The following is a 26,972-nucleotide window of genomic DNA, read 5'->3' as shown; positions in this document are numbered from 1 at the left end:
TATATAAACATATACAATTATATATAAATATATACAATTTCTTGTTGGTTAAAACAAAATAAAATAACTTTGCTAGCCATAGAACCAAAAATAAACAAAAACCTGTATTATCTTTTTTAAAAAGACCTATTGATTTAAATGTTAATCTTATCTAAAAAATACCTTCACAGCAATATCTAGACTGGTATTGGACCAAATATCTGGATGCCATGGCCTAGCCAAGTTGACACATAAAATTAATCATCACAACCTGAAAGGAAAAAAAAAATGAGAATATTAACTTTAAAATAGAAGGCTTAAAACAGATGAATATTCTAAGAAGGTAAATATAATAAATATTTTATAGATAAAGTCTCCTTTTAAAGTCCCATACTTTTCTACACAGAACCAGAAGGAATTTGACTGAATTGAAAGGAATTAGAATAATCTGTATCTTAAGAATGTCATCTTAAGATGTATTTTCTGCAGCATGGATATGCACTTATGGCACCTAAAACATGCACACAAAGTGTACTTTGTCACCCTGTGAAACATAAAACTGCAAGGTAAATGAAGGAGCCTGTATTAAAATTATAAAGAACCCAGGATGTCCTTTGTTTCATAACTTGTCATAAAATAGATAATGATTTTTTGATCCTCAGCTTGGTGCCACCATTTCATGCAAGCAAAGTGACTATTTTTACAGTCTTAGACTCTGCAAAATTTTAAAAACATAAGGAGAAGAGGGGAATCACAAATGACAAATAATTACCAAGGTACTTTGTACATTTGGGAAGTGGTAAATGCTTTGGGCATGTGAGAGGAAACTTTGACTAACTCTCTGCTATAAATTTATTTTGATTTAGTTTAAACCATCTGATGCTTTATTAAAAAATAACTTGGAAGAAAGAAATTATTAAACTACAGTTCATAACAAATCATAGTTTTGGGGAAGAGGGAAAAGCCAGAACCCCATGCAGAATTTAACCAGAGTAGCTCTGATTTAGACATGAAGCTTATCAGAACTCACTTAAAGAGATGATTCTACCACTAAAGAAAGCTTAAACATCACTGTTGATGCCATTTCTTCATTTAAAGATGTTAAAATTATTTCTATGTTCATAAAATGAGCAGAGAAGTGATGCTGAGCTAGAGCCCTGGCCATCCTATTGAGAGTCTTTGCTCTGGGCAGATCAATTTGAAAAAAGGCACTCCCTCTGCATGGTGGCATCCCACTGGCTTGACCAGCAAAAGGTGCCTTTGTGTGACAAAATAAGCCACCATTTTCTTTAAAAATTGTAGCCCTTGCTAGGGCACAAGGCAGACAAGTAAAAACAAACTAGATCTCATCCCTCATCACACCTCTTCCACTTAGAAGCCTTTGTGCAAAGTCAGAAACACACAGTGGATCTTTGACCCTATGCTGATGTACCCCAGGGTCCTAAATGAGGCATTTAATATGACTATATCTGCTTAGTAAAATTAAATCTATTCACTTTCTCTATTTCTGCTAATGGAGTTGATATTGAGTTATATAACACTATCTTAATAGATTGACTTACAGAGATTTTTTTAAACAAAGAGAACTTCAATTCTCAAAAACACACAGAAATAGATTGTTTGGGGAATAACCTATTTTCTACTCTTACATTCTGCCCACCTTTCCTAAAATCTGCACCTAAAACAGATAAGAAGGAGACAGATGCTCTTGCAGACATAGGAGAAGAGACATCAGAAGATTCTTCTTTGCAGGAAGAATGGGGCTGATTTTTTCAGATATTCTTCCTTAAGGCCAGACACTCTGAGGGAGTCTCTTTCTCCTCCTCAGCCCCTCTACACATTCCTTGAGAATTAGAAAATCCCTCCTTGTCTTTGCTGGCAGGGGAAACAAGCGGAGTATAAAATGACTGATAACTCAGGGTAGAGGCTGGGTCACAATAGCAGGCAGTCACTTAGACGGGCAGGAGAAAAATGGTTTTAAAGCTCAATGGGTTAGGACCATGTAGGATTGGGAGAGCAGAGCTAGGAAAAAGAGAGTCCAGAGAAGCACTCAGCAGTGGCCACAGGAGGCTCTCTAACATCCCGGGGATGAGGCTGTGAGCCTGGAAAAGGCAGTGGGGATAAGTTAACAAACTAAGGAAAATACTCTTGAGGCTCTTTGCCCTTTGGCATTTGTATATATTGGTGTAAATTGAATGACAACACTGCAGAAGGAACTGATTACTCCTCAGGAGTGTGTGTGTATGTCTGTGTGGGTATGTGCATGTGCATGCATGTGCACACAGATGGGAAGGAAGATGTGTCACCCTTCCTCTCTTCTACTTAAATATACTCTGCTGTCTGTAGTTGTTAAGTGTAGAAAACAGACAAATGGAATAATGTAAGGGAACAACTCATGGGTAAGACCATTTTTGTTTTCAGTTCCAACTCTGTCTTTCATGATAAGGAGAATAGTACCTAAGTTTCAGAAAATAAAGCTTCAGTACAGTCTGGGAGAGACTGGCAAGTCATTATATTCCAGAGAAATTATTCTACTAGGTCCTGATTTACTTGAGTTCTTTGAGATTCTAGAACATGATGAAAGCTTTTGATCTGCACCAGATAAATATGTTAGTGTTAATACTCAGTTACATTGGGGCTGATTAGTCATTTTGTGGGTTTTCTACATCCTTTGCTTTCTCTTCTTTTCTGATTTTTGGCCATTTTACTGCTCATTAGCAACTTTACAAGAAATAAAAGAGGAAATAAAAGTAGATGAAACTCAAATCAATTATGTAATATTATTTCTCTCTGATTTACTGTGATTTAGCTTGGGGGAAAGTTGGACATATTGGCTGAAAAAGCAGTTTGGGGCTTATTTGTAAATTTCAGTGATCTATCTTGTCTCTGAAGAGGAGATAAGATATTGTCCTTTTTGTAGTGTTTTGGAGAGAGCCCTGCCTTTGCAAGACTAAGCTGGCCTGCATTCTTCTGCTTCTTGCTATTTCTGGATAATTATTTTATCTGTATTAGTCTGTTTTCATGCTGATGATAAAGATATACCTGAGACTGGGAAGAAAAAGGGGTTTAATTGGACTTACAGTTCCACATGGCTGGGGAGACCTCAGAATCATGGTAGGAGGTGAAAGACACTTCTTATATGGCAGTGGCAAGAGAAAATGAGGAAGATGCAAAAGCAGAAATCCCTGCTAAAACCATCAGATCTCATGAGACTTATTCACTACCATGAGAACAGTATGGGGAATACTGCCCCCATGATTCAAAGTATCTCCCACTGGGTCTCTCCCATGGGGTCCCTCCCACAACATGTGGGAATTATGGAAGTACAATTCAAGGTGAGATTTGGGTAGGTTCACAAAGCCAAACCATATTATTCCACCCCTGGCTCCTCCAAATCTCATGTCCTCAGATTTCAAAACCAATCATGCCTTCCCAACAGTTCCCCAAAGTCTTAACTCATTTAAGCATAAAGTCCACAGTTCAAAGCCTCATCTGAGACAAGGCAAGTCCCTTCTGCCTATGAGCCTGTAAAATCAAAAGCAAGCTAGTGACTTCCTAGATACAATGGGGGTACAGGTATTGGGTAAATACAGCTGTTCCAAATGGGAGAAACTGGCCAAAACAAAGGGGTTATAGGGTCCATGCAAGTCCAAAATCCAGTGGGGAAGTCAAATTTCAAAGCTCCAAAATGATCTGTTTTGACTCCTGGTCTCACATCCAGGTCATGCCAATGCAAAAGTGCGTTCCCATGGTCTTGGGCAGCTCCACCCCTGTGGTTTTGCAGGGTAGAGTCTCCCTCCCAGCTGCTTTCACAGGCTGGTGTTGAGTGTCTGTGGCTTTTCCAGGTGCACAGTACAAGCTGTAGGTGGATCTACTATTCTGGGGTCTGGAGGATGGTGGCCCTCTTCTCACAGCTGCACTAGGTGGTGCCCCAGTAGGGACTCTGTGTGTGGGCTCCAACCTCACATTTCTCTTCTGCAGGGCCCTAGCAGAGGTTCTCCATGAGAGCTGCACCCCTGCAGCAAACTTCTGCCTGGGCATACAGGTGTTTCCATACATCTTCTGAAATCTAGGCAGAGGTTCCCAAATCTCAATTCTTGACTTCTGTGCACTGGCAGGCTCAACTCTACATGGAATCTGATAAGGCTTGGGGCTTGCATCATCTGAAGCCACGGCCCAAGTTCTACATTTGCCCCTCTAAGCCATGGCTGGAGTGGCTGGGATGCCAGGAACCAAGTTGCTAGGCTGCACACAGCTCAGGGACCCCATGCCCAGCCCACAAAACCACTTTTTCCTTCTAGGTCCCTGGGCCTGTGACAAAAGGGGCTGCTATGAAGACCTCTGACATGCCCTGGAGACATTTTCCCTGTTGTCTTGGGGATTAACATTTGGCTTCTCATTACTTATGCAAATTTCTGCTGCGGGTTTGAAATTCTCCTCAGAAAATGAGATTTTCTTTTCTGTTGCATTGTCAGGCTGCAGATTTCTCAAACTTTTGTGCTGTTTCCCTTGTAAAACTGAATGCATTTAACAGTACCCAATTCACCTCTTGAATGCTTTGCTGCTTAGAAATTTCTTCTGCCAGATACTCTAAATTATCTCTCTCAAGTTCAAAGTTCCACAGATCTCTAGGGCAGGGGCAAAATGCTGCCAGTGTCTTTGCTAAAACATAAAAAGAGTCACCTTTGCTCTAGTTCCTGACAAGTTCCTCATCTCTATCTGAGACTACCTCAGCCTGGACCTTATTGTCCATATCACTATCAGCATTTTGGGCAAAGCCACTCAACGAGTCTCTAGGAAGTTCCAAACTTTCCCACATTTTCCTGTCTTCTGAGCCACCCTCCAAACTGTTCCAACCTCTGCCTGTTACCCAGTTCCAAAGTTGCTTCCACATTTTCGGGTATCTTCTCAGCAACAACCCACTCTACTGGTAACAATTTACTATATTAGTCTGTTTTTGTGCTGCTGATAAAGACATACCTGAGACTGGGAAGAAAAAGAGCTTTAATTGGATTTACAGTTGAACATGGCTGGGGAGGCCTCAAAATCATGGCGGGAGGTGAAAGGCATTTCTTACATGGCAGCAGCAAGAGAAAATGAGGAAGATGCAAAAGCAGATACCCTTGATCAAATCATCAGGTCTCATGAGACTTATTCACTACCATAAGAACAGTATGGGGGAAACTGCCCTCATGATTCAAATTATTTCCCACTGGGTCCCTCCAACAACACATGGGAATTATGGGAGTACAATTCAAGGTGAGGTTTGAGTGGGGATACAGCCAAACTCTATCATCATCTTTTTGGACCTTGATTTCCTCTACTATAATTTGGATTAGATGTTCTCCATTTGCCTAGAAAATTTCCCTGGTACTATTGAGCCACTGACAATTATGGAAATTCATTTGCAAATGAGATTTCTGACACCTGTCTAGCCTCCTTGTGGCCATTAGTCATCATTTTATAAGGAAGCTGGTTGGAAGGTAAATGCAGTTTTTGGTCATAAAACGGAGCCAGAAATCTGACTTGCTCTCAATAATCCCATGCTCCCTCACATGATCCACCTTTCCTTACAGAACTCCAGTCAGTTGCTCTTCTCATGCTTTACTCTCCTTAGTTTTTAAGTTATAATCAGAAGTGGCCTTTTCTTCCATCCTCATTACTGGAAGTACAATTTCATTGTGAATAACTCCTAATCCCCACAGTTCAGGGACCTGGCTATCACACCCAACCTCCTCTCTAGACTTTAGGGTATGCAGTGCTAACTCTTATTCTAACATAACTCAAACATTTGTTCTGATATAACTCTAACTTATTTTAACATCACTCAAATATGCTATTTCTACCTAACACCTTATTATAATATTTTTCCAAATAGTCCTGTTGCTATGTGGAGTCTGTAGGAAGAGAATGCAATTTTGTTCTGTTTTCATTATTTTCAGCAGAGAGCTGGGACTCACTTTGACTTTATCCTAAATTCACAGATGGTAGGATGCATGTTTCTTTATATATAACCTGTGCTCATAACCAACTGTATGAATGAAATTATAAGACGAAGAAACTTTTAAAGTAAACCTTTAATGTAGTATATTTACATACTCTTAAATACCAAATATTTACTTGTTATCTAATACAAGCTAGAGTGATTTTGTTGAAATGTAAATCATATGCATTATAGTTTATTTTCTCCTAGGAAAAGTATTCATGATGGATAATTATCTTTATTCCCTATTAATTGTTCACCATTTTCTAATATTTTGCTGTTTATCATTTTTTCACTTCTAATATTTTTAAATAATTATTAAAAATTTTAACCTGTGCTATTGCTAATAATAACTATCAGTGACTTAATTCTGGTTCTCTGAGGGGAAACTTTCCTTGTTATGTCTCAAACTAGATCCTTTTTCTTCACCTTTTTTTCGCATTCTGTTTCAGTGTATCTACCATAAACCCTTTGTTTTCATTTTCTTTCTGAAAAGGTATGTTGAAGTTTCTAAAGCTTTCAGACACATAGCTCATATATGTGTCTTGAGGAACAGTTAGATACAATGAAGGAATTTTGATATCTTTGTAATGATAATTTAATGGCTATACTACTTGATGTTAGGACATTTCTCAAAGTTAAATAGTCAGAATAAGATTATAACGTGTGCAGTCATTAAGAATATTTGATCAGCATTGTATGAATCATATATTAAAATGTGTTCTGACTTACATTTAAAACATTAGCTTAAACAATTCTCTATAGAATAAATAATATCTTGACCTAGATTTCGATTATTATCTTTCATTCAATCCAAAGAAGACCTTCAAATTCACTTGCCTGAGGCACTCATAAGATCTAGGTTTTTCATGCTCATGAAAGAAAGATAAGAGTTACTCTTGAGAAGTGAGAAATCCTGCGGTAAAAACTCAGTGAGGGTTATCGGTTTGTATCCTTTAACTAAATCAATCCTGCCTTTGTAGAATCTTAATTTATTATTATCAACTTATTTGCCTCTTCAACTATAGTCCATAATACTAAACTGATTGTCATGTGTTAGCATTAGTACAACTAAAGTATAAGAGAGGGTGCTGTGCTCTAAATGTTTCTGTTCCTTCAAAATTCACATGTTGAAATAGTAACTCCCAAAATGATGAAATTAGAAAGTGTGAACTTTGGGAGGTGATTAGATCACAAGGGCAGCACCCTCATGAATGGGATTAGTGCCCTTATAAAAGAGGCCTTAGAGAGACCTTTGTCCCTTCTACCACATGAGGACATGGCAAGAAGGTGTCATCTATGAAACAGAAAAGTGGACCTTCAGCAGATAACAAATCTGCCAGCACTTTGATCCTGGGCTTTTCAGCCTCCAGAACTATGAGAAATAATTTTTTGTTATTTATAAGCCACCATTTTGCGGTATTTTGTTATAGCAGCCTGATTAGACTGAAACAAAGGATAAAGTTTAAGTGTATTCCATCAACTAATTTTATTTTGGAAGTAATAATTTCTAACTACTAAATTAAAAGTGTTATTTGAACAGGTATTACTAATGTCTGAAAACCTGGAAGGTAAAAGATTACTTAAAACCAGTAAAGGGTGAAGGTCAGCCAATAGAGTAGGTTCCTTGGGGCTAGATCAATGGTTCAAGTAGAATGAAGAGGCAGTGGTGAGGGGGCTGTGGGAATGTATGTCCCATGTGGGAGCTGGCCAAAAGGGGGGCTGCAGTGGAACTTGGTTTTACTACATCTACATCACCCCTGCTATTAAATATTTATTTTATATTTTACATATGCTATTGAACATAGTGATAATAGCCTACTGGTTTAAACATTGGCAAAGTAAAATTCTCTATCTTCATTGTTAGAAGAAAGTTTCTATGTTGATTTCATTGTTTTAATTATATAGCACATTAACACTTCCTCCCTCGATAATTTTCATCCCGTTCCTGTTTTTAACTACATCCAGTATTCCAACTACTTCCAAGTATGTATAACTGATACTGAGTTCCAGATCTGTTTATTCAATGGCTTCCTTGACATTTTCCCCCTGAATATCTAATTGATATCTGAAATTGGACATGTCAAAATAGCACACTGATTTTGTCCTCTCTCGTTTGTTTCACCTGAGTCACCTAGCTTTACCTCTCTTGAGTTCTCCATTTCAGTAAAGGTATCACTGTAGTTCCAGTTGCTGAATCCATATAGCTAGGATTTGGTGAACTCTGTATTCAAACTTTTTCCTGACTCTTCTTCTTTGTCACCACACCCCATTCCTACTACCTTAATCCAAGCCAGTCTCTCCTGCTTACATATCTCCAATGACTTTCTAACACACTTAAAATAAAATCCAGTTTCCTTACTATGGCCTAAGGTTCTATGTAGTTACCCCTCTACGTCACCTTCTCTCCCACTGGATCACTACCTACAAACCAAATGTGTTTTCTTGGCTCCTGGGGCATTTGTTTGTTTTCTGTGCTCTGTAGCAAATTAGTAGAAACTTAACAACTTCCAGCCACATATCTATTATCTCCTCATTTCTGTATGATATATAGCTTAGCTGGGTGCTCTGCATAGTGTCTCATAGGGCTGCAAACAAGGGGTTGGCCAGGACTGGGTTCTCATGTGAAGGTTCAACTAGGGAAGTGTTGTTTCCCACTGGTGTGATTTTGGAAGCACTCAGTTTCTTGTGGCTGTAGGAGTCATGGAAGCTTACTTTTTCAAAGCTGACAGCAGAGGGATAGAGAGAGTAGAGTAAGTCTGATAGCAAGATGGATCATCACATAAAATGATTACAGGAGTGACATCCATCATTTTTGTTATGTTATATAGATTGGCTAGAGTAAGTCACAGATATCACCTACATTCAGTGGGATGAGGTCTTCTAAAGATGTGAACACTGGAATGACGACATCATGGAAAGCTACCACAGCCGATGCACCAATTCTGCTCCCACCTCTGGAGGTTTGCCTGTCCTATCCCACCTACCTGTGATGCTATCCCCACAGATCTGTACCTGACTTCTCCATTCCATCATTCACTCAGGTTCCAGTTCAAATATCACTTCACATGGTGGCATTCTCTGTTCAATCTAAAGAGACATCCCCAAACACACATATGAGTGTGCACATGCATGCATACACACACACACACATCACTCTAATTGTGTCACCTTGTTTTATTTGGTTCATAGCCTCGAAATCATCTTTTTTACTTACTGTCCATCTCCCATTCCCCTCAATAGAGTTTAATATTCAAAAGGCCCATTAATCTGAGTGTTTTGTTTAGCACTGTATTTAAACAGGTAGAAGTGGCACATAATAGCATAACTAATATTGTTAGATAAAAATAAAGGAATATTGGGAAAAATTGCTTATGCCTTACAATTTTACTTGGGATAAAGAACTGAATTATGAGATTCCCATCTGAAAATCGAAAAATAAAATTGATCAAAACCTTGTTCTAAAGATCAATTTGCTAATGTGACTAGCAATATGTAAAAATCAGTACTTGGAAGATTGAGGTCTGAATTAAAATTCATAATTACGTATCCCTTCTTATTGTAAAAGGTTTGTGAAGAAAAAGCATAGGACTTGTAAAATTTTTATTTCTTCAGTGATAATTATATTCCTAAATTTACAATACATATTTACATGAGGATCAGAGTCTTCACATGTTTGTACCAGTTTGTCATTTTGTGAATTTTGCAGATTCAAGTCACAAAATTTCAACTTCATTTAAATTACACATGTCTTTTCAAGCCGGAAAAATAAACAAATTAATTGACTGTAATACTCATTACAACAGATACTGAAGTAGGCTGTTCTGTAGAGTTTTATGGAATTTTCACATGGGAATTTCATAATTCAATTCTTTATCCCAGTATTGGGTAGGAACACTAGCTCAGTGTCTAGCTTACAGCTTTGCTGATGCAACGACAAATATTTACTAGTTCATCAAGAAGTAATTAGAAAGTAGAAACTGATTTACAATGATCAACATTCTAAAGACTAGTGTTTACACACTAGATTGCCAGTTTATGTTCAAATCTGTATTTGACAAGGCAACAAGTCCTAATCCCTTAACTCAGGACAGAACTTCCTTTTTCAATGCATAAAGCAAATTGTCAGTCAGAAAGTCTACTGGCAAGCACAGAATTAGAAAGGAGTCAGATATCCTTAAAAGACATGTCTACCATGCTTTGGCCACCTATAGAATTGCATTACTCTAGTGATGTGTCTGGCTACATGACTAGAATTGACCTTTGGAGTCAGCCCTAGCGTCTCTGGACACTGCTGGAGGGCACTTGGTCTTTCTCACCTTCTGCCTTCTGCTGTTTTTAGCAATCATGACATTATCTCTCCTAGGCAACATATATTGCAGTGGAATCTATTATAGGCACAATTTTCTAAAAATACATCTAGATCTTTATAGCCACAAGTCCTCAGTCTCAGGGGCAATGCTTTTACAAGCTGTTTCATACAATGGGCTATTTTTATAGATGTTTGGTCTTGCCTATAATGGTTGATTTTTACAGCTCTCAGTTTCATTTAAAAACTTCTTCCTTTCCCCTTCTCAAGCCCTCCTGTACCCTTTTTGGCACCTGTAGCTTCTGTGAACTGACTATATGTGTGGCTTTTGACTTATTAAATAATCATCTGCTTGGCTAGTTTTGGTGGCACTAATAGGGAAAATATTTTCATTATAAACTCTATCAATATTTTAGGAGAATAAGCTATTGGAAAACATCTGCAATTTTCTATCACAATTTTCAACTTATTCTCTCTGAAACAGAAAGTAATGAAGAGAAAAACGGAAACACTGAAATAAACATTTTGGGTGTCAACTTTCTTGAAAATATTTTATTCTCCCTTCAGTATGTTGCTGAAGCAGTACACAGATGTGCTCTTCTGGAATCTATGTGTTTAATGATTTGTGTGATGAGCTGTATCTATTAAGAACGCTGACAATGGTAGTTTAATCTTCAACGATACTGCTCTCTCTCTCTCATCTCTCATTCTGCATGTTGTAAAAAAAGGAGAGATGATTTGGAGAATTTTCGAGGCTTATTATGTATTTCAAGTGAGACACCCATTGTTTTGTCTTCTGATCAGAAACCAGTAGTAATCATCAACTGAGCAAGATTCTGCTTAAACAAAACTATGCCTCCTGCTATCAATACTGTGCAAAATTAAGTGGATAAAGTAAGTCCATTTTGGCCGTGGTAAGCTCTTACTCAGTTAAAACAACCTAGTCACATATGCTTCTGCACATCTAAGGGTCTGTTCTTTTCACGAAAACTCCCACCACTTCAAAAGCAGTTTCTAGTCAAACTATAAAATACGATGTTATTCATCTTGTTGGGATTGGCAAAGAGCCAACTTAAGCAATGAGAGAAGCACATCAGGAGTTTTGGAAGGCAGGAAGGGGAGCAGCAGTGATTCCAGGGGTGGGAACCAGGCTGAACAGGGTGCTGAGACCATGCTGTTCTTTCTGGAGGGAGGAAGTAAGTTAGTGAAAGATACAACGATGAAGGGCAAGTGCAAAGATTTGAGCAGCACATTAATGATGTGAAAGGTGCAGGGCGGTTTGGGCAGATGATATTAGAAATGTCAATAATGTATACAGCTTGATAATCAAATTGATTGCAATTGTCAGTAGGTGGTAGCCAATCAGATGATATGGAGACTGTATTAACGATGTGATCTGGAAGAGTCGCGAAGAGACCACTCACCTTCAGAGGAATCATTCCCATCTGTGAGACATCACTGCTCAAAGTCGGTATGCATGGTGATCAGGAGCAAGGACTTTGGAGTTAGAACACCTGAATAAATCCCAGCTCTGTCATTTATTATCTGGGAAAACTGAAACAATACAGCAGAACTGGATACATGCTGCATGGCAGGTAGCTTCCCAAAACAGAGACAGGGCTACTCCTGCTCAGACCTAAAACAAAGTGCCCAAACTGTACAGGCAGCTGGCAGATTGGTGCTGGCTTTGGATGTCTTCCAGAGAAATGCATTCAATGCAGGTAGTAAGAGCACTTCTCCCCTAAGTCTGTCAAATCACCCATTCGGAAGAGGCACAGTATTAATCAGGGTCTTATTTGCAAAGAGCAGAAACCAACTCTGGCTAATATAAGCAGATATAATTTCATTAGAATCATATTGGATCTTTCACAGAATAATCACAGCTGGAGAACAAACTTGAAGCCTACAACGATGTCCAACATCATGCCTCATAGCTGGTCCTGTGAACACTCTGGTGTGCTGGGGACTCAACTTCACCTTGGACTTCCAACTCCATTATTCTTGGCCCTTAGCTCTATAGAGTGCTGCCTCTGAAAACTGGGTGTGGGGGCTACCACTGCTCTGAGCCTTGCCAGTTCTGCATAATCATTATGTCTTTGCATGACTCCTTTCTGGTTCAGATGCTGGGGCAAACGTGCCTAATTGGCTGAAACTGTCAACGTATCCATGACCTCATTGCAACAAAGTCTGGGAAAGTAACTTTTTGGCATATTGAGCTTCTGTAAATGAAAGTGGACTCTTCATAGGGTACAAGATTTCCCAAACATAGGCAGAAGGTACAGATGCTGTGTAACCAAAAAGAATGCCAAATTCCCACTATGATCTACCCCTCTGGCTGCCCAACATCAACATACACCATAATTCCCTTATTTAAATATTCTTTACCAAACCAAAACCATGACCATTCCATTCTCAAAAGGGGTCAACTAAAAAAATCTCATTTGTTACTGCAGTTATATCCGCATGCAAGATTGCTCAGTAATGTCCATTCTTTCTCAAGTTCTGGTATGATCTCAGCTCAATATTCTGGATAGGTGGTGCAAGCTTTTTTCTACAACTTGTCATGCATCTTAAGTATGCAGCAATCTTCCTTCTCCACTATATGTTCACTTTTATTTTTTTGAGCTGGTCAAAGTTCTTTATCTGATGGAATAACTTGAACATTAATTCCAAATGGATAGAAGCCCTTGGTGTTCCAAATCATATGAGATCGTTGTGGTCTTCTAATAATTTTAACCATTAGCTATAGAAGTTCTATAAGGCACTCCAGGAACCCCTTGGATTTCATCAATAATTCCCCTTTTCTCTTGATGGTTCAGATCAATCATCTTATCTAATACCACAACCTCTTTGAGGAGCTCAAGATATCAGGTGGCAGACTCAGCATCCAACTCAATGGAAGCAAAGTTGTGACCCTTTGTAAAATCACTTCTCCCTTTGGTACTAAGAACTCAGCACATTCCAGAGTGTGTTGCTGAGAATTTCTGCAAACCAAATATTAGGTATAATATCAAGCAGTGCCACTCTCTGTTCTACCTTTTGGTTCTGGAATTCAAGTATCCTGGCTATGGGAAACAGCACAATACACTGATTTCTAGTTCAGAGTACATATTGCATCTTATAGGACTACATCCTAAACTTAGAAGCTAGCGTGCGGCAGCTGGAGCTCCGAGTCTTCATTTGTTTCCTTCTGTAACATCACGTGTTTCTGGATAATAGGTGATGTGTAAAAGCAAAAAATGCATGAACATCAACAAACCCCCTTACTCCTTCCTCTAAATGCCATTTGTGTTGTGGCCATAAATAAGACATTTATAAGTCCATTTATGATGTGGCTTTCAGTAGCATATCCAATAGAGAAGGTAAATCCATATGCAGAATACATATCTATTCTAGTTACGGCAAAACACTGCCTTCTCTGTCACAGAGGGGATATAATATAACCAATTTACTACTAGTTAGTCTGTTGGCCCTCCCAGGAAGTAGCATCCTATCAGGAATCTGGGGTTGGTCACCATTGCATGCAAAATGGGTTCTCAGCAATGGCAAAGGCCACGTCATCCTGGTGAGGGCAAATTCTTGTTACTGTGCTTATTCATGTGCCATCTCCATTCCTGCCAATACAATCATGTAGTTCATAAATCACTGAGTAAGCACTGAAATAAATTGACCTCCACTGGGCAGGAAATTATATCCACCTGGTCTTTTAAAGCCTCTTCTGCCTATTCTGGGTAATTTTTTGGTGGATAAAAGGATATATCTTTCAATGTTCTGACCCCAGGAGGACTAGGCTCTACCATTTGGAATTCTGACCTTGTATAATATGACATAAATGTTGAAGAGAATTTAGGAAAGTTTTTAGATGTGTTGGTCATGGTCTTTCAAGAAGTTGATGCAAAAATGGGCTACACCTGCAAAGATTTTATTTGAGAAAAATGCCCATTTGAAAGAAAATAGGGAGGGAGATGAGAAAGCTGAGAGCCATCAGACTGTGATGCAATTTTGACCCCAAATGAAAAAGAGGAAATGATTAAGTGGAAGTACCCTACACTGCTTAAAGGTTTGGCAAAGGCTTAGGAGAATTCTTAAGCTAAGCTTAGCCCTCAGAGGAGTCCAGTGTCTCTCAGGAATTGGTCTGCATCTGTACTCCTGCTGCACATAGTCATTGGTTGGAAACAACCCAGAGGAGGCATGGAAGCCACAAATTTCTAAACAAAGTATCTGGGGCTCTTGGCTAATTACACTCCCTATAGTTAGTGGTCTGTGAAGTTCATTTCCATGGTCACTACAATAGAGACTAGATCTTCACCTGTCCAATTAGTCCAGAAATACAATATGAAGATATTATTGCTAAAATTGTTAAAAGAACCAGTATAATTATTTTTAGCACTTTGGTTTGTAATATCCAAAATCATTGAGTAAGCACTGAAATAAATTTGTTAGGTTATTGCTATGATCTGAATGTGTCCCCTAAAATTCATATGTTGAAACTTGATCACCTATGAGATAGTATTAAGAGGTGGGTCTTTAAGAAGTGATTAAGTCATGAGGGAACAAGTCATCATTTCAATGGTGGGATGATGGTCCTTACAACAGGGCTTGAGGGAGTGGTTTCTTCCATTCTTTCAACATGTGAGGACACAGTGTTCATTCCCTCAGGTGAATGCAACAATAAGGCACCATTTTGGAACAAAAGACTGTGCCCTCAGCAGACACCAAACCTGCTGGCATCTTTATCTTGGACTTCCCAGCCTTCAGAACTGTAACAAATAAATTTCTATTATTTACAAGTTACCAAGTCTGTGGTTGTCATGGCAGCACAAACTAAGAGTGTTACTAGCAGTTTCATCAATATTCTATTTTCTCTTACAGTTCCTATAATACTTAAAAATTTTTAATAAACCACATGGCCCTCTAATTACTACAGTAATTAAGAGAGTAAAGATAGAACTACCATCAAGAGAAGCCAGTAGTTACTAAATTGGCCCTCAGAAGATGGTCTTTTTCTGGATGGGCCATTCTAGCCAACCTGTTTCCCCTTTTTGCAGGTCCAGAAACTCTGCAGTATACAGAATGGTGATCAACTGTAGTAAAGGCTTTAACCCAAAGAAACCAAATTCACATATGCTGATACAAAAACCAAATGTCATTACATTAACTTACAGTGAGAACATAATTTTGAGGAGAGCCTAAATATTTATGTCATTAATTAGAACATACTTTTCATCCACTTAGAAATCTCTACATGCAGAAAAAAATGTATACCTATGTGATTGCTTGGTGAGCATGGGATAAAAGGAAAGGAGTTAATTAAAGGCAGTGTGATTTAAGAGAAAAGCTTTGGAGTCAGGTAGACCAAGGCTTTTTGTAGAATACTCTTATAACCAGTTTTATCCGTATAGGACTAATGACTTTTTTATTTTATTTTCTCTAAATAACAAGTTTTATTTTAATCTTCTGGAGGGGCATTCGCAGTTCTCCCATGTCCTGACTGTAACTAATTCTATAAAATCAATATCAATTATAATCTCAAACTAAACTAATGAATATGTTATGATGTGTTCAGTTTTTTATTGTCTTGGTTGGAGCCCAAAATTTTATGTTGCTACATTGTTTCATGGCTGGCATTATGTTTCACAGCTCTCTGCCCTTGCATTCTAGAATTCACACGTATCAAGCAAGTCATTCTATTCCAATCCTCAGTACCTGGCACATCTCTATTTATTTTTCAAGGCTCAAAATCACATTACAAGCATTATTCCCTCTGTGAAGTCTTCCATTACCTCTCAACTTCAAGCCAGTCCTGGGAAGCTAGATGGCCCCTCCTTGGGGCACCAATTGAGATGTCATCTGTACAGAGCTTATCACATGGAACTGTGGCTATGGGACTGGGCTGATTCAGGGAGGAGCATCAGCCACGATGGTCTGTGCTGTGCCAGATTCCACCGGACTAAGTAGTTATGCAAACTGACTGGAGGCAGGTAACTAATGGGTTGTGAATGCCAAGAAGGTCTGAGATCTGTGCCCGAAGAGCAAGAGTCAGATCTGGGTAGTGAGTTTAAGGTCTTAAATAGGAAATTAGGAGCAGAGAGAATTTGGAACAGATTGGGGAGTGGGGTGGGAGACTTAGGTCTAAGACTTAGGCCATTAAGAAAACAAAGACATCAGTCTGGTTCTCTCTGTTCCTGGTGCAAAGAGATCACAGAAATTAGAGGCAAATAAATAGTTGTCTCTTTTGCCTGTCTGTCTTAACTTCCAGGCTGTGAATTCATTGAGGACATGGCTTATCTTTATATTCCCACCCTAGCAGAGTACCTGGCTGGTTGAAATAATGAATGGGCTGATGGACTTAGACATTCAAATTCAGTACTTAGGGTTGCTACTCCGTATTTTTTTCTCTGTTATATCTAATTCAGCTTTTATTTATAACCTTAGTTTAAAAATTGTTTCCCTGTGAGACTATAATGAAAGTTATAGTAGAATTTTACCAAATGTGACATTTGTCATCTTGTTTATAACAATGTGTAAGAAATATCATTATATTCTATATATTTTTCATAAATTTTGAATTTCCTTTGCATATACATGGTTACCTTTTTGTCCTTGGAAAATGAGAAACTTCATTTCTTAATTACATTAGACAAATATTAACATGTCTCTTAATATCTAAGAATGCCATTTGTTACATATAAGTAGCTGGATATAATGTACGCACATAATTAAGATTAAATATATTTGGACAACTATTGAAGCATATTATTTTGTAGATATTTGTCTCCACCTATAGAAAACATTGCCAATGTAATTTTATCAATTACGTAGAAGCACAAAATGATGAAGATGAGTAAAATTAACAATAAAGTATATTTGGATATTCATGTTCAAGTGGTATTTTTTAAAATTAGCAGATTTAGCAATCTGAGACAACAGAATTGGACCAAAACAGGACCCAAAGTATGAAGATGCTAAGAAAAAATTGGTAAGTTTAATACCCACTGATGTTTATAAGATAAATTATAAAGTGAAGCTGGTTCTTTGTGTACTTTGGATTTAAAAACAATATGATTTGTATACATTGAGGAAAAAAAAAAAAACAAGGAAATGCTCATAAGATGCCATACGAGGTAGCCTAGATTTTCAGGCTAGCTTCTGATGACTTTCCAGAGCTTTTTGGATGTTGATAGTTTTTGTCTGTTTTTTTTTTTTTTTTTTTTTTTTTTTTTGAATCGGAGTCTCCCTCTTTCACCAGGCTAGAGTGCAGTGGCACCATCTCAGCTCACTGCAACCTCCACCTCCTGGGTTCAAGCGACCTTCCTGCCTCAGCCTCCTGAGTAGCTGGGACTACAGGTGCACTCCACCAAGCCCAGCTATTTTTTCTTATTTTTAGTAGAGATGGGATTTCACCATGTTGGCCAGGATGGTCTCAATTTCTTGACCTTGTGATCCGCCTGCCTCAGCCTCCAAAAGTGCTGGGATTACAGGCGTGAGCTACTGTGCCCAGCCAGATGTTGATAGTTTTAAGGAAATCATTTCTCAGACCTTTGACTTTCAAATGTGCTCCTTTCCAAAATTGCTGCCTGAGGACTATATGGCCTCAGTGTGCTGCTTCTCCTTTGCCAGTCCCATTTCATTTTACAAAATCCTACCAAAGGGACACTTTGGGAATGTATAATTTAAAAACTATTTGCTGATTCTCCTTGATTAGATCTTAAAAGTTATTTTTGTAGATTCTTTTAAAGGCAAAACACTTATGACAATTACAAGAGAGTTATATATGTAGGTGAAATCTATAAAAAGGCTTTCAACTCTAAATTCAGTAAAAAGTTATTACTTGCAAGCATCAATAAGCAAATGTGTTTTTTTGTTTGTTTTACGTTAGAAAACCTAGTGCAGTGCACTGTTTATGTAAGATCAATAAATATTGACTTCTCTACCTGACTTATTATACAAATGGAAAATGCTTGAAACTCATAAAATATTTTACAATTTTTTCAGCCAGGTCAACAACACATCATCATTTGATACTGTATAAATAAAATATTTAGGCCTTAATTTCTTAAACCAATTTTATAAAATCTCTATGTAACAATAGAAAAATTAATGTAATTGTTATGTAGACTCTTTAATGCAATTTATCAAATGAATCTGAGAGCTTCAACTGCTTCTTTAGAAAAAGTGTAATATTCTGGAAAGTTCTGTGTAACTGATATTATCTGTAATTAACACCTACTAATTTGTGTTTTTTAATTAAATAATTTTATCTGATTTGTATCATCTAATGCTTTCTAAATTATTGTATACATTAGTATTCTTTTGTTGTAAATAATAAAAATCAACTCTGTCTACCTTTAGAAAAATTAATTCATTGAAATAATATCAGGGGCTCACAAAATCATTGCGAAGCTGGAAAGCCAGACTTGAGAAGGGTAGATATCAAGGCAGATCCTGGAGCTAGAAAATAAGAACTGCAGTAATTCTCATGGTAGGGTGCAAATGCAGAAGTTATGAGAAGCTAATTCATATCAGATTCCGAAATCCAAATGATAGGCAAATAAGCATTTTGCCTGGTTGTGCAAATTTCAACAAATTATACTTTATTTTGGAGTATCCCTCCATGTAACACTCCTCCCCAACCAAACAAAAACAAAAACAAAAACAAACAGTGAAACAAAACAAAGCAAAAAAAACAAAAACCTTCACTAAGATGAAAGACTCCTGTGTTTTCATAAGATTTATATCATTTATTTTGGCATGTATTGATAGTACCAAGGCATGTAGGGTGCCTGCTATTTCCTGCTTTCCAAGTCTTTTAGAATACCTATCAGTACAATGATGCTGCATGTTATTGCATAATAGGGTAAGATAATTAAGGTCCCTGTGGGTTAAATTGCAACAAAGAGGCAGGGTTGATGGGTTACAAAGTTGGAAAACAAAAGTATACTGCTATCCCTGCTACATAAAAGCAAATTACTTCTTTTTTTTCTATTTATCAAAATGTAGGGGAGAAACAGTATATGCTGTGTATCACGTTGCTCTAGGAAAAAAGGCTGTATCAGGAACAGTAGCACATTTAAAGTTACCATCAGATTAACATATTCCTTTTCAAGATACATGTATTTTGTTCAGCTAACTCAGAGATAAAATAAGAATATGCTAGGAATGATCACCCCTAAAATATTGAAGTCTGAAATTCCCCTGGAAATTATTACTTTTGATTTACTATTTTGGTAGGAAAGTGTGGGGTTAGCTTGCAGTTGGCCTGTGGTAGCTTTATGTTTATCTCCAAAGATGGTTGAAGTCACAGTACTCTCTTTTAGCCAAGACAGAAATGAAATGCACTAGCTAGTGATTTATAACATGCTATTTATATCCTGAAGCTCCCTTGAATGCACTCTGTATGAGCTTGTCTGCATCGTTTTTTAAAAAATACAGGTTGGTAATCTTCACCTGTATTACCTGATACGTAGACCAGGTTTTGGCTACGTGACCAGTGGAATATAAAAGATCCCTTGGTAAACTTTTGCTGTGAAGATGAAGGGCATTCTGCGCGACAGCGGGAGGACCAAAGAAGTTGTACCTGAATGTTCAGGACCAACCTGAAGTTGCCTTGTACTTTCTTGTCCCTGATTCTGTGTAGCCTTTGCTTATAGAAAATCTTTCTGAGTAAACATCACCAGAGCCTAGTGAGTCCTTTCAATTATCTGACCCAGAGCTTCTTTTACCCTTTTTTAAAACCATAATAACATTTATTCCATAGCTTAGATGGCCACTAAAAACTTATGCCATTTTTTGCATATATCTACACACTCAGAGGAATAACCATAAGATGGTCTCAGAGTCTACTAGGTCTATTTTAGAATTAAAAAAAATTAATTTACCTGAAATCCATTGATAAGTTTGTTCTGGGTCCCTGGAAATTAGTATTAGCTCAGAGTTAGCATCTAATGTCGAGCAATCCAAAAGTTTTGGATATATTCTTTTCCCCAGTGCAGTTACCTAAGTAAATAAATGCAGTTACCTTTGAGAAAAAATAGGAGAAATATTCACAGTGTGCACTTTTGGTGTTATTTCTGGACCCCAGGGTTCAGAGCTCTTTCATTCAATGTGCTATGAGTCTAGTTTTAGAACACAGTCAGAGAGCAGTACTCTCTGCTCTCCATTGTGGTAACTCAGGTCAGGCCTCTGTTTACCAGATTTCCCCTTTTCTCATACAAATCAAATTTGAATTAGATTACCCATTATTTGATTCCTAACAATGTCATAACCAATTAATCATAATCATAGATCTCTGTAGATCAGGTCATACTGATTAACACTATGGCATGGCTGTATGTTTATGGTAAATACACCAAATATCCCAAGAGATTTGATGATCTAGCCTTTCTTTCCTGGAAACATTGCCTCTGCATTGAAGCCATGATGCCCATTTCAGTTTAACATCTCCCACTAGTGCTATTAAACAAGGGAAACAAGATAATAAAGAACTTACAAAGTCTCTGGCTTTGTAGATCTCAAATCCTTGAGGAATGGAAAATTTCAACATGGTCTTAAGGGAACACAGTTAGGAGGTAAGACATAACGATGTATGTTAGCATTCCTGTTTCTGAAAGACTTTAAATTAAACTTTTTTTTTTTTTTTGGCAACACAACTTACTTTAGAGTTGAGAAGGTTTGCATTACCCAAACCAGAAAAGTGTCAAATATACTTAGTCACCCAAAATAACACATGGAATTTAGAATCTCTGGAAAATGCACTCATTTGACAAATTTATTTTTTCTAATATTGTATTCCAACCTTTTTGTTGAAGAATCCACAAAAATCTATTCTGAAAGAAAACAATGTCGTTAGAGTTTTACTGATATAAACTAGCAAAGTCATCTGTGTGTGTGTGTGTATGCGGGTGCGCGTGTGTGTTTACAAGAGCCTTCGCAGATTTGGATATTTAAAATATTGTCCCCTAGGACATGATGGAATTCACTTCTAATTACAGATCTGGATAGGTTGGGCAAATAAAAATGTATCATATTTTTTCTTCAAGGGAACCACCTTAGGTAAAGAAGTAGCAGTATCTTCAAGCAAGGAAAGAACAGTTATATCAGTCAAGAAAGGGGAATTTTCTGAGCAAAGATGCCTCAGTGGAAAATGCTTAATAGGGGCTTTGCATTTTAGGCTAGTAAGTCTTCTCTGAATATGCCTAGATAGCCCAATTTCCATTGTTAAAAATTTAACCACTAGGTTCCCCATTTGACCCCTCATCCCTGTGCAGGCTTTCTTTTGATAAGATATAATAGCTGGATCACCAATGAGGCAATCTTGGGAATGGAATCCATGTGCAGTGAAGCTAAAAACAGAAGGAACTAGGAATCTGACACCATGAAGTGTCATTCCTATTCTGTAGTTTGCTTGGTTGGTTGTTACTCACAGCTGAACCTAATGCTAATTAACAGAGTAACCCAATACAATATGGTACATAATACAGAAATTTCAACATTAACAAAAGAAACACTTTTCCTGGAAGAAAAGATAATTTAACAAAAAAAAAGGCAACTTTTGACGTACTATTCCACCATAAAAAAAAAATGAGACCCTGTCATTTGCAACAACATGGCTGGAACTGGAGGTCATTATGTTAAGTGAAATAAGCCAGGCACCGAACGATAAACTTCACATGTTCTTACTTATTTGTGGGAGCTCAAAACTGAAACAACTGAACTCATGGAGATAGAAAGTAGAAGAATGGTTACCAGAGGCTGGGAAAGGTAGTGAGGGAGTGGGGGTGGGAGTGAGGATGGTTAAGGGGTACAAAAATATAGTTAAAAGAATGAATGAGATCTAGCATTTGATAGCACAACAGAGTGACTGCAGTCAATCATAATTTAATTCTACATTTAAAAATAAGAGTATCAGTTGGATTGTCTGTAACACAAAGGATAAATGCTTTAGGTGATGGGTACCCCATTTACTCTGATGTGATAATTACACATTTTATGCCTAAATCAAAATAATTAATGTATTCCATAAATACATACACCTACTATGTACTCACAAAAATTAAAAATAAAAAGACAACTTTAAAAAACAAATTAATATATTCAGAGATATTTGCAAAATATTACATTCATAAAAGAGTCCATAAAGAAGGAGCAATCAGAAAGCAAGAACGCTCAAAGACGAAGAATATGACTCCTCCTATGTACAAAAAAATCAATTAAAGACTAAAAAGCAATATTGTCAAAAACTTACAGGCAAAAGGCAAAAAGGATAAAAAGGCAAAAAGGATAAAAATCTTTTTAAAAAGATCAAGGATAAAAAGACAAATCTAGGGATCTGCATTCAAGAAACAGAATCTTAAAGAAATAATAGAACAAATTCAAGACAAGGAAATTATAATTTAAAAAATAGAAGACAACTATCTAAATCTGAAGAAGGATGTGAGTACTCAGCTGAAGAGTTCTACCATAAAATTAGAGAACAAAAAACATAAAGTAACCTGAAAATGCCTGTGTTGAGGGGAAAAACCAGGTCTACGACCATCATTATGACCATTAATGGATATCTGGTCTTTCAGGCACAGGTGAAATTGCACAAACCTGCTTTCTTAAAGTTGAGCATGGCTATTTCAGTTGTGGCCAACGAAATGCAAAAGTGATGGATATCCTTTTGGATGAAGCCTTTAAAGCTAATGTGCAGTTTACTCTCATGATCTCTCTGCTACAGACCAGCCATCCCCCAGGTGGCAAAGGTTCTTTCATATTGATTCTGCTGTGACATAGCATGGAGCAAAACCCAAGGCTGACTTGTGGTGACATACGGTAATCAATAAATAAACTTTGTTGTTTTAGGCCACACAGATTTGTGGTTGTCAATTTGTGGTTGTCACTGCATATGGATCTTACTACTACATCACATACAAAGGAAGGACAATAAAATTGCCACTAGACTTCTCATCCCGAACACTGGATACTAGAAAACAGTGAAATAATACCTTCTAAATTCAGAGGGAAATGATTGTTAATCTAGAATGTGCAACCCTACCAAATGATTGTAGGCAAAATAAGGATATTGTCAGACATGAAAGAACTTAAAATGTTATCTCATATGTTCTTTCCTAAGATGTTACTTGGGGATGTGTTTAGTAAAACAAGAATGATTCAGAGTAATTTTACTGTAGAAATTGATGATTGAGATATCAAAAACACTTTGAGAACAATTATGGGGAGCAGTTAAGATGGATTGGCTTCCACTAGAAAATTATTACTTGCTTCTTTAGGGAGTTGAACTAACCTAAAATCATTTCTCCAGAGCAAGATTGGAAAAGGAAACTTTAGAGGTTGTTATGTCAGTCACAGCATTCAAACTATCAATTGCATCACCTGACCTTCCCTCTAGAATTCTAGGTGGAGAAGATTGAGGAAGCAATGAGAAGAATTATACAAGGAAGAATCTGTTTGAAAAACCACTCTGTCATTCAGTTAATTAAAAAAATATTTTTGAGCACATACTGTATACTAATCCTTGCATACAGTACAAGGGAATTTAGAAAACAATAAGACAAAGTCTGTGCTTTCAAGGTACTCACAATCTTTCAGGCAAGTTTGGTTCCCATAAGCCAAACACCATGCAAAGTTATACTGATAAAGTTACGTCTAAGAGAAAGGAGGCCAGAGGAGGAGAAATTATTTCTATGTAGTGAAAGGAAGGGGTATTCTGGAATCCTCAAAACTTTCAGAAAGGCCTGAGTCTCTAGATAAAGTTGCAGCTGAATCTGGCATCCTTTGATTTTCATCAGTTTCCTTTTTTGCTTAAGCCGGTTTGAGTTTTCTGTCACTTGCAAACAAAGTTCTCTAACTGAAGGAATTCTATGCTAAGCAGAAGGAGAAAGAGAATTAGTCAAAGAACTTCTAGTGAAAAAACAGCAAGTAGCAGAAATAAGTCCAAAGAAGCAGGAAGGAACTACCTAGAAAGCCAGCTAAGACAGCCTCCTGTGAGAAAGGAAGGTGCATGGAATTCACAAACGTCTAAGTCAGAAAAAGCAGCAAGGACTGGAAAAGAATTCACACAGGTCACAGTGGAGTGTGTTAAGGTGATGCTGAAACTGGAAAATAAACTCATGAGAATAGAATGAGAGTCTTACTGGTGTGGGGGATGGGGTGGAGCCCAATTGCAGATAGTCACAGTGATCATTGAATGTATAATGTAAACTTACTGGGAAATAATTTAGTAATTTGTTACAGCAAATCAGATGTTAGAATGAAAGTATGGTTATGGTTGATATGCCTGTACTCCAAATAGAATCGATTTATGGTTAATAGAATGATTCGTGTGAGCAATATTGCTGGCTCGTTCTCCTACAATGTGTGACAGTAGACTAGGAACAAAAGCCTAACTTTCCAGCTCTTCAGTATTTTAGAAGTAACGAGTGGCAAGCCTCACTCTCTTGCCCCATATATATATGAGGGAATGAGCAAGGAGGCTCACTTCCTTACACTCATGTCTGAGAGAAGAGATGCAATGATGGGCCGAGATTAATAGGATGATATTTGGTGTAAATATAAAACCCTGAGTTTCAGGTAAAAATGCAAAACAAATAAGGACAGATGCAGGGAGATTCTCTGAAAGAGACCTTGAGTATTTAGCGAACCACAATTCAAAACTGAATTGTCTGTGGGGACAGGACAGGAAAAGGCATTTGTGGTGGGTTCTGACTGCAAGAGAGGCTGAGGAAGAGGAGAATGAATGACTTAGCTAGATGGATAAATTGGCTTCAGGTGACGGGGCTCATGAATGCCTGGCTCAGCGTTTTCCCATCAATCCTGTGGACAAAAGGGAAATGAAGAAAAAACATTGAGAATGCAAGGCCACGAAAGAAATCAAAGTGGCAAATTCGAGCCCCTTGGGTTATGCGAAAATGCCTAAAAGCGAGCCAACTTCTGAAAGTAGCCTTGCTTGAAAAGCCTCCGCTGTCTGGGGGCCCCGCCCGGCCATCAGTAAGCTCCACCCCTCTCCAGACTCCGCCCCCAAGCCCGAAGAGTCTGGGAGCTGCCCCAATCCCGAGGCCCGGTTTAGCCTAACACCACCCCCGGCCGTCCTGCCTCGCCTCTCTGTTTCCCTGGAGACGCTCTCGGCGTCTCCTCTCTACGCGCCGGCGGAGCCAGGCCTTGGAATCACTCAGAGAGGAGGGGGCAGCGCCAACGCCCAGCACCTGCCGCCGGTGGGGGACTGACTTCGGCGGAACGGAAAACTGGAGTTGTTTCCCTGGGCCAGTGCACCGAGGTTCGTGACGGCAGGGGCGAGGTTGGGACAGGACTTCCTCAGCTCCTTGGAGAGGCGGGCTGTTCTTCAGGCAGCCCCTTCCCTGACCCCTACAGCCCTTCCCCCATCAGTCTTTCTCAAGCTTCCTGAGTCCAGGCCCTCGCCACTTACCTCAATAAACGAATTGAAAGAGAAGTAAGGAAAGGCGCCAGTTCCTCTTGCTCCCCGGTTTACCTGACCATTTGAGGGGAGTGAAAAACTAGGCATAGGATAAGTCCTTTAGTCCTGTTGAGAACTAGGTGGGAACAGAAAGGGAACTGAGATGCTCTCGGTTTTTGGCAACGATAACTGTATCTCGTAATTTTGAGAGAACAAATGGTTATCCCTAATGTCACATTTGTATTGAAATACATCAATACATTTACATATTTCAGATGTTTTGGCATTTCACTGATTTAGTGATTAGTTTCTCTCGTAGGATCTATACTTGGGGATTTTCTTTAAAAGTTCGTCAAACTTAGACGGTAGGAAGTATTGTTGTAAGAGTGAATCTTATTTCATGACTTGGGGCGGGGAGAGGAGTTACACTACTGACTGATTTTAAACTTCTTTTCTTCTTTGTATTATCTTTGCTTCCTGATTTTCAGGCTGAAGTCTATAAGCTTGGAGAGACCATTAGCAGTAATCTGCAAATGTAAGTCAGGTGAAATACGGCTTGCCTTCAAACTCATTTCCTGCTTGATTTTGTGATTTAGCCATCAATGTCAGTTGGTAGGAAATGTGTTTTCTATTTATTTTACCTAACAAACTACCCACAAGAGAGTGCCAGAAGTGTCCAAAAATTATGATACTGGGAATAAACATTATTAGTGACTCTTTGTAAACTTAATTATTTTTTTTTTACTTAGGGAGCATAATTAGTGATATTTCTTCTGTAGTTTTCGTTAAACTTTGATAGTAAAAGAGCTTGTGATAATATGAAAAGTTTTAATTCTTATGAATGATTTTTAGTAAAATCATATTTGTTTTGAACTCGTGATGATGTATAATAAACTTGCTTACTGTGATTTACTGGCTTTATTTCTCTAATCTCAGTTTTTACTCCAAAGTGACTGAACCCTGGAGACACTGGTCAGCCTCAGACATAGTCATTCTCCAAGTAGCCTCCGTTTACACAGTAGTAGGTCTCCCTCCTTTGTGTTTCCTGATAAAGGCATCTCTGGGGATAGAGGGCAGGAGGGTTACTCTTTGAAGAATTTTACTTGGGGGCCAAAAATTTAAACTCACACCATGGGACACATTCAGCCTGACCTAGCACTCTCAAACCTTTCATCCTGTATTTCTCCATTCTCATTTGTCTTTGCATGTGGGGGCCAAACTTAGAGATTATAACTGTGATACAAGAGCCAACCAGCAGATCAAAGAGTGCACCAAATCTCTTCTGAATA

The 26,972-nt window shown here is 38.1% G+C and overlaps 1 protein-coding gene and 1 long non-coding RNA gene across 6 annotated transcripts in view; one reads left to right on the top strand and one right to left on the bottom strand.

Moving 5' to 3' along the window:
• Positions 1-213: 213 nt before the first annotated feature.
• LOC134736501 (uncharacterized) lies at positions 214-20,831 on the bottom strand. The gene is made up of 3 exons (XR_010120559.1): positions 20,761-20,831; positions 20,150-20,267; positions 214-250 (listed from the first exon to the last, which is right to left on the bottom strand). It is a non-coding gene; the product is annotated as an uncharacterized lncRNA (long non-coding RNA).
• Positions 20,832-25,327: 4,496 nt separating this feature from the next.
• The window catches only part of TTC29 (tetratricopeptide repeat domain 29), a 266,130-nt gene continuing 264,485 nt past the window's right edge, over positions 25,328-26,972 (top strand). For all 5 annotated transcript variants that reach the window (XR_008657260.2, XM_055276061.2, XM_055276059.2 and 2 more), the window contains exons 1-2: positions 25,328-25,545; positions 26,172-26,218. The gene's annotated coding sequence lies outside the window, so the exon portion shown is untranslated. The remainder of the gene's footprint in view (positions 25,546-26,171; positions 26,219-26,972) is intronic.

The sequence above is a fragment of the Symphalangus syndactylus genome, chromosome 4 (assembly GCF_028878055.3).
Source record: "Symphalangus syndactylus isolate Jambi chromosome 4, NHGRI_mSymSyn1-v2.1_pri, whole genome shotgun sequence".
Lineage (NCBI taxonomy): Eukaryota > Metazoa > Chordata > Mammalia > Primates > Hylobatidae > Symphalangus > Symphalangus syndactylus.
The sequence above is the reverse complement of the archived record's forward strand: the minus strand, read 5'-3'. Positions and strand labels throughout refer to the sequence as shown.